General features: G+C 49.5%; 1 long non-coding RNA gene across 1 annotated transcript; it reads right to left on the bottom strand.

The window, feature by feature from the left end:
- Positions 1-2,045: 2,045 nt before the first annotated feature.
- On the bottom strand, positions 2,046-4,191 carry LOC118391874 (uncharacterized). The gene is made up of 4 exons (XR_004827233.2): positions 4,114-4,191; positions 3,909-3,960; positions 3,666-3,815; positions 2,046-3,448 (listed from the first exon to the last, which is right to left on the bottom strand). It is a non-coding gene; the product is annotated as an uncharacterized LOC118391874 (long non-coding RNA).
- Between the last annotated feature and the right edge of the window lie 3,267 nt (positions 4,192-7,458).

Below are 7,458 nucleotides of genomic sequence, written 5' to 3'. Positions count from 1 at the left end.
ACTAATACACGCTGGGGTGTGACTCGGACACTAATACACGCTGGGATGTGACTCTGACACTAATACACGTTGGGGTGTGACTCGTACACTAATACACGCTGGGGTGTGACTCGGACACTGTAATAATACACGCTGGGATGTGACTCGGACACTAATACACGCTGGGGTGTGACTCGGACACTAATACACGCTGGGGTGTGACTCGGACACTAATACACGATGGGGTGTGACTCGGACACTAATACACGCTGGGGTGTGACTCGGACACTAATACACACTGGGGTGTGACTCGGACACTAATACACGCTGGGGTGTGACTCGGACACTAATACACGCTGGGGTGTGACTCGAACCCTGTAATACACGTTGGGGTGTGACTCGGACACTGTAATACACGCTGGGTGTGACTCGGACACTGTAATACACGCTGGGATGTGACTCGGACACTGTAATACACACTGGGGTGTGACTCGGACACTAATACACACTGGGGTGTGACTCGGACACTAATACACGCTGGGGTGTGACTCGGACACTAATACACGCTTGGGTGTGACTCGGACACTAATACACGCTGGGATGTGACTCTGACACTAATACACGTTGGGGTGTGACTCGTACACTGTAATACACACTGGGGTGTGACTCGGAAACTAATACACGCTGGGGTGTGACTCGGACACTAATACACACTGGGGTGTGACTCGGACACTAATACACGCTGGGGTGTGACTCGTACACTAATACACGCTGGGGTGTGACTCGGACACTGTAATACACGCTGGGATGTGACTCGGACACTGTAATACACGCTGGGGTGTGACTCGGACACTGTAATACACGCTGGAGTGTGACTCGGACACTAATACACGCTGGGGTGTGACTCGGACACTAATACACGCTGGGGTGTGACTCGGACACAAATACACGCTGGGATGTGACTCGGACACTAATACACGCTGGGGTGTGACTCGGACACTGTAATACACGCTGGGATGTGACTCGGACACTGTAATACACGCTGGGGTGTGACTCGGACACTGTAATACACGCTGGGGTGTGACTCGGACACTAATACACGCTGGGGTGTGACTCTGACACTAATACACGCTGGGGTGTGACTCAGACACTATTACACGCTGGGGTGTGACTCGGACACTAATACACGCTGGGGTGTGACTCGGACACTAATACACGCTGGGGTGTGACTCGGACACTAATACACGCTGGGGTGTGACTCGGACACTAATACACGCTGGGATGTGACTCTGACACTAATACACGCTGGGGTGTGACTCGGACACTAATACACACTGGGGTGTGACTCGGACACTAATACACGCTGGGGTGTGACTCGTACACTAATACACGCTGGGGTGTGACTCGGACACTGTAATACACGCTGGGATGTGACTCGGACACTGTAATACACGCTGGGATGTGACTCGGACACTGTAATACACGCTGGGGTGTGACTCGGACACTGTAATACACGCTGGAGTGTGACTCGGACACTAATACACGCTGGGGTGTGACTCGGACACTAATACACGCTGGGGTGTGACTCGGACACAAATACACGCTGGGATGTGACTCGGACACTAATACACGCTGGGGTGTGACTCGGACACTGTAATACACGCTGGGATGTGACTCGGACACTGTAATACACGCTGGGGTGTGACTCGGACACTGTAATACACGCTGGGGTGTGACTCGGACACTAATACACGCTGGGGTGTGACTTGGACACTAATACACGTTGGGGTGTGACTCGGACACTGTCATACACGCTGGGGTGTGACTCGGAAACTAATACACGCTGGGGTGTGACTCGGACACTAATACACACTGGGGTGTGACTCGGACACTAATACACGCTGGGGTGTGACTCGGACACTAATACACGCTGGGGTGTGACTCGGACACTAATACACGCTGGGGTGTGACTCGGACACTGTAATACACGCTGGGGTGTGACTCGGACACTGTAATACACGCTGGGGTGTGACTCGGACACTAATACACGCTGGGGTGTGACTCGGACACTAATACACCCTGGGGTGTGACTCGGACACTAATACACCCTGGGGTGTGACTCGGACACTAATACACGCTGGGGTGTGACTCGGACACTAATACACCCTGGGGTGTGACTCGGACACTAATACACGCTGGGGTGTGACTCGGACACTAATACACGCTGGGGTGTGACTCGGACACTAATACACGCTGGGGTGTGACTTGGACACTGCATTCACTCTGCAAAAGACATTACTCAATACAGAACTCTGGGGACCAGTAGAGGATAGCAGTGTATTACTATGATTCAAATGAATCGGAGCCAGATATTCAGAGGGCTGTTTACTAAATAACAACCATGACACAAGGTTCATTGGAAGAAAATAAACAGAAAATCCACAGGGAATGGTGTTGATGACATATACAGGAAGAAATTAGTGGCTAACAAAGGAAGTGACACACAAAAAAATGATGCATTTACGCTTCACTCAGGTTCATGTGAATATGCATGCTGATTGCAAATCAGCTTCTTAAAAGGCTATATTTTCTACATATCACTTGCATAATAAATAATAATTGTGTGTATTCAGAAACTGAAGCTATACTAGCTAAACGCAGTGAGATCACAACACTATCCCAGAAGGTTCTGAGTTATCCTTCTCCATTGTCAGTCTGTTGCCTGCGCTCCTTCCTGGAAGGACATGAGTCGCCTCCACTGTAAGGTGTATCAGTCCAGATCCGGATGGAATTCATAAAGGAATTATTTTCTCTATCTTCCGCCTCATCCGCCTGCAGGGTAGGAAAACATGGTGTTTCTATCCCACCGTCTTGAGCACAGAAAAATAAAATGGATGCCTTTCACCTGTTTTCTTAGGTAAATCTCCTCGAAAGCTCAGCTTTAGTTTCATACATACAGTCCAGTCAGTTATTTTGATGCAACGGCATTGACCTCGTTTTGGAGGAAACGTCCAACATGCGCAGAGCCTTCTTCAACGACACAGCTTCTGTTCTCTGTGTGGACTAGTTCCTACTAGTGCTCCAAAACAGCGTTACACATTGACATACAGCAGGAAATCAAGAATTATGTGAATTCAAAATGGTGGTGTAACATGAGATTATCCATAGTTATTAAGCAAAAACAAGTTAAATGTCTTTAAAAGACTGACTGACTGTCTACAGTACAGCAACCAACCACACACAAGCTGCCAACTAATGACTACTTCACATCTGCTACACACACACACACACACACACACACACACACACACACATCTCCCTTGCTGTGTGGTGAGTTGTGAAAGTGGGGTTGTGTGACCACTCTGCTGTCTCCTTCAACTTGTTGGCTCTGCGCTGGGCTCCAGACTGCCTCTTGGAATTGGACTTTTTGGGTTGTTGTTTGGGCAGGATCTTGCCTCCCTTGGTCTTACTGGGACAGGTTGGGAGAGAGCAAGTTCAGACACACTCACACAGGCAAACAAAATCCGTACAAACCCTCAGAGAAACACACCATTTAGGGTGTGTAACCAAACTGTACTGACACGGGTAGAGCTGGGAGCAGACAGTAGTTTGGTGCCAGCCCTGTCTGTCCATGTCTGTGTTTCTCTGTGTGCTGTGTCTGGGTATATGAAGTACAGTAAACTCACTTGTTGCTGGTCCTCTGTCTTTGAGGGGACAGGCTCTGCGTTTGTGCTTCAAGCTACCACAGTTGTAGCAGCCTTCCAGACCTGGGCTGTTCCCACAGGGGTGGTCCCGGGGGGGGGCACAGCAGCCACAGGGCTGGCAGTGACACCAGGCTGGGGAGGGTGAGAGATGCCAGTCAAACCGTCACTCAACCCAAACCATGAACATCGGGGTTTGGCAGTGTTGGCAGTCTAGGAGATACTCACATGGTTTTACGCACTACAGACACTCTTAGCAATACTTTCCCTGCTTCCCATCCTGAAAGAACAAAAAGAGAAGATAACTGAAAGTCTGTTGTGAAAAGTGATATCGCAGCACATGCACCTCTCATTCAACGGCAACGTAGCCAATTATTTCAAGTTAAAATTGTTGCAACATGACTTTTTCCGCCGGCCGTGGAGAAAGACATACCTTCGAAGGGCACACGTTGCATTTAACACAACGCTTGTTCTCAGACCACACATCTCTCTCACAGACTTCTCAGAATCTAAGAGAAGCAAAGACCAAGACAGACGAATCAAATGTCATCTCTTCAGAATTACACTCTAATACTTATCTATATATAATATATATATTTTATCCCACCAAAATTAATCCTTTTTAAACTGACCAATAAGACGATCTAGATTTTCCATATTCCATTTAGGATGACATCTTGTGATTAGATTACTGTAATAGGTAATTGGCTCATGTGCAACATGGAATAGTGGGTTGTACCTGTACCCCTCCTCTTTAGGGAGGATGATGTCTCGTGGTGTCAGGTTGGTGTGTGTACCTGTACCCCTCCTCTTTAGGGAGGATGATGTCTCGTGGTGTCAGGTTGGTGTGTGTACCTGTACCCCTCCTCTTTAGGGAGGATGATGTCTCGTGGTGTAAGGTTGGTGTGTGTACCTGTACCCCTCCTCTTTAGGGAGGATGATGTCTCGTGGTGTCAGGTTGGTGTGTGTACCTGTACCCCTCCTCTTTAGGGAGGATGATGTCTCGTGGTGTCAGGTTGGTGTGTGTACCTGTACCCCTCCTCTTTAGGGAGGATGATGTCTCGTGGTGTCAGGTTGGTGTGTGTACCTGTACCCCTCCTCTTTAGGGAGGATGATGTCTCGTGGTGTAAGGTTGGTGTGTGTACCTGTACCCCTCCTCTTTAGGGAGGATGATGTCTCGTGGTGTCAGGTTGGTGTGTGTACCTGTACCCCTCCTCTTTAGGGAGGATGATGTATCGTGGTGTCAGGTTGGTGTGTGTACCTGTACCCCTCCTCTTTAGGGAGGATGATGTCTCATGGTGTCAGGTTTGTGAACAGGCGGACAGCTTACTGTCCATCTTTCCATTTTTGTAGATGGGATGGTTGTCATAGTCCACCTAGGAGAACAACAATGAGTCCATTTGATGGTGGAAGGACTACCCAGTGAGTCTGTTTGGTGGTGGAAGGACTACCCAGTGAGTCTGTTTGGTGGTGGAAGGACTACACAATGAGTCTGTTTGGTGGTGGAAGGACTACCCAGTGAGTCTGTTTGGTGGTAGAAGGACTACCCAGTGAGTCTGTTTGGTGGTGGAAGGACTACCCAGTGAGTCTGTTTGGTGGTGGAAGGACTACCCAGTGAGTCTGTTTGGTAGTAGAAGGACTACCCAGTGAGTCTGTTTGGTGGTGGAAGGACTACCCAGTGAGTCTGTTTGGTGGTGGAAGGACTACACAGTGAGTCTGTTTGGTGGTGGAAGGACTACCCAGTGAGTCTGTTTGGTAGTAGAAGGACTACCCAGTGAGTCTGTTTGGTGGTGGAAGGACTACCCAGTGAGTCTGTTTGGTGGTGGAAGGACTACCCAGTGAGTCTGTTTGGTGGTGGAAGGACTACACAGTGAGTCTGTTTGGTGGTAGAAGGACTACACAGTGAGTCTGTTTGGTGGTAGAAGGACTACACAGTGAGTCTGTTTGGTGGTAGAAGGACTACCCAGTGAGTCTGTTTGGTGGTAGAAGGACTACCCAGTGAGTCTGTTTGGTGGTGGAAGGACTACCCAGTGAGTCTGTTTGGTGGTGGAAGGACTACCCAGTGAGTCTGTTTGGTGGTGGAAGGACTACCCAGTGAGTCTGTTTGGTGGTGGAAGGACTACCCAGTGAGTCTGTTTGGTGGTAGAAGGACTACACAGTGAGTCTGTTTGGTGGTAGAAGGACTACCCAGTGAGTCTGTTTGGTGGTAGAAGGACTACCCAGTGAGTCTGTTTGGTGGTGGAAGGACTACCCAGTGAGTCTGTTTGGTGGTGGAAGGACTACCCAGTGAGTCTGTTTGGTGGTGGAAGGACTACCCAGTGAGTCTGTTTGGTGGTGGAAGGACTACCCAGTGAGTCTGTTTGGTGGTGGAAGGACTACACAGTGAGTCTGTTTGGTGGTAGAAGGACTACCCAGTGAGTCTGTTTGGTGGTGGAAGGACTACCCAGTGAGTCTGTTTGGTGGTGGAAGGACTACCCAGTGAGTCTGTTTGGTGGTGGAAGGACTACCCAGTGAGTCTGTTTGGTGGTAGAAGGACTACCCAGTGAGTCTGTTTGGTAGTAGAAGGACTACCCAGTGAGTCTGTTTGGTGGTGGAAGGACTACCCAGTGAGTCTGTTTGGTAGTAGAAGGACTACCCAGTGAGTCTGTTTGGTGGTGGAAGGACTACCCAGTGAGTCTGTTTGGTGGTGGAAGGACTACCCAGTGAGTCTGTTTGGTGGTGGAAGGACTACCCAGTGAGTCTGTTTGGTGGTAGAAGGACTACCCAGTGAGTCTGTTTGGTGGTGGAAGGACTACCCAGTGAGTCTGTTTGGTAGTAGAAGGACTACCCAGTGAGTCTGTTTGGTGGTGGAAGGACTACACAGTGAGTCTGTTTGGTGGTGGAAGGACTACCCAGTGAGTCTGTTTGGTGGTGGAAGGACTACCCAGTGAGTCTGTTTGGTGGTGGAAGGACTACCCAGTGAGTCTGTTTGGTGGTAGAAGGACTACCCAGTGAGTCTGTTTGGTGGTGGAAGGACTACACAGTGAGTCTGTTTGGTGGTGGAAGGACTACACAGTGAGTCTGTTTGGTGGTGGAAGGACTACCCAGTGAGTCTGTTTGGTGGTGGAAGGACTACCCAGTGAGTCTGTTTGGTGGTGGAAGGACTACCCAGTGAGTCTGTTTGGTGGTGGAAGGACTACCCAGTGAGTCTGTTTGGTGGTGGAAGGACTACACAGTGAGTCTGTTTGGTGGTGGAAGGACTACCCAGTGAGTCTGTTTGGTGGTGGAAGGACTACCCAGTGAGTCTGTTTGGTGGTGGAAGGACTACCCAGTGAGTCTGTTTGGTGGTAGAAGGACTACCCAGTGAGTCTGTTTGGTAGTAGAAGGACTACCCAGTGAGTCTGTTTGGTGGTGGAAGGACTACCCAGTGAGTCTGTTTGGTGGTAGAAGGACTACCCAGTGAGTCTGTTTGGTGGTGGAAGGACTACCCAGTGAGTCTCTTTGGTGGTGGAAGGACTACACAGTGAGTCTGTTTGGTGGTAGAAGGACTACCCAGTGAGTCTGTTTGGTGGTAGAAGGACTACCCAGTGAGTCTGTTTGGTGGTAGAAGGACTACCCAGTGAGTCTATTTGGTGGTAGAAGGACTACCCAGTGAGTCTGTTTGGTGGTGGAAGGACTACACAGTGAGTCTGTTTGGTGGTAGAAGGACTACACAGTGAGTCTGTTTGGTGGTAGAAGGACTACCCAGTGAGTCTGTTTGGTGGTAGAAGGACTACATATCGTAAAACAAAGTAAGTAG

This window comes from Oncorhynchus keta, chromosome 13, assembly GCF_023373465.1.
Source record: "Oncorhynchus keta strain PuntledgeMale-10-30-2019 chromosome 13, Oket_V2, whole genome shotgun sequence".
Taxonomy (NCBI): domain Eukaryota; kingdom Metazoa; phylum Chordata; class Actinopteri; order Salmoniformes; family Salmonidae; genus Oncorhynchus; species Oncorhynchus keta.
The sequence above is the reverse complement of the archived record's forward strand: the minus strand, read 5'-3'. Positions and strand labels throughout refer to the sequence as shown.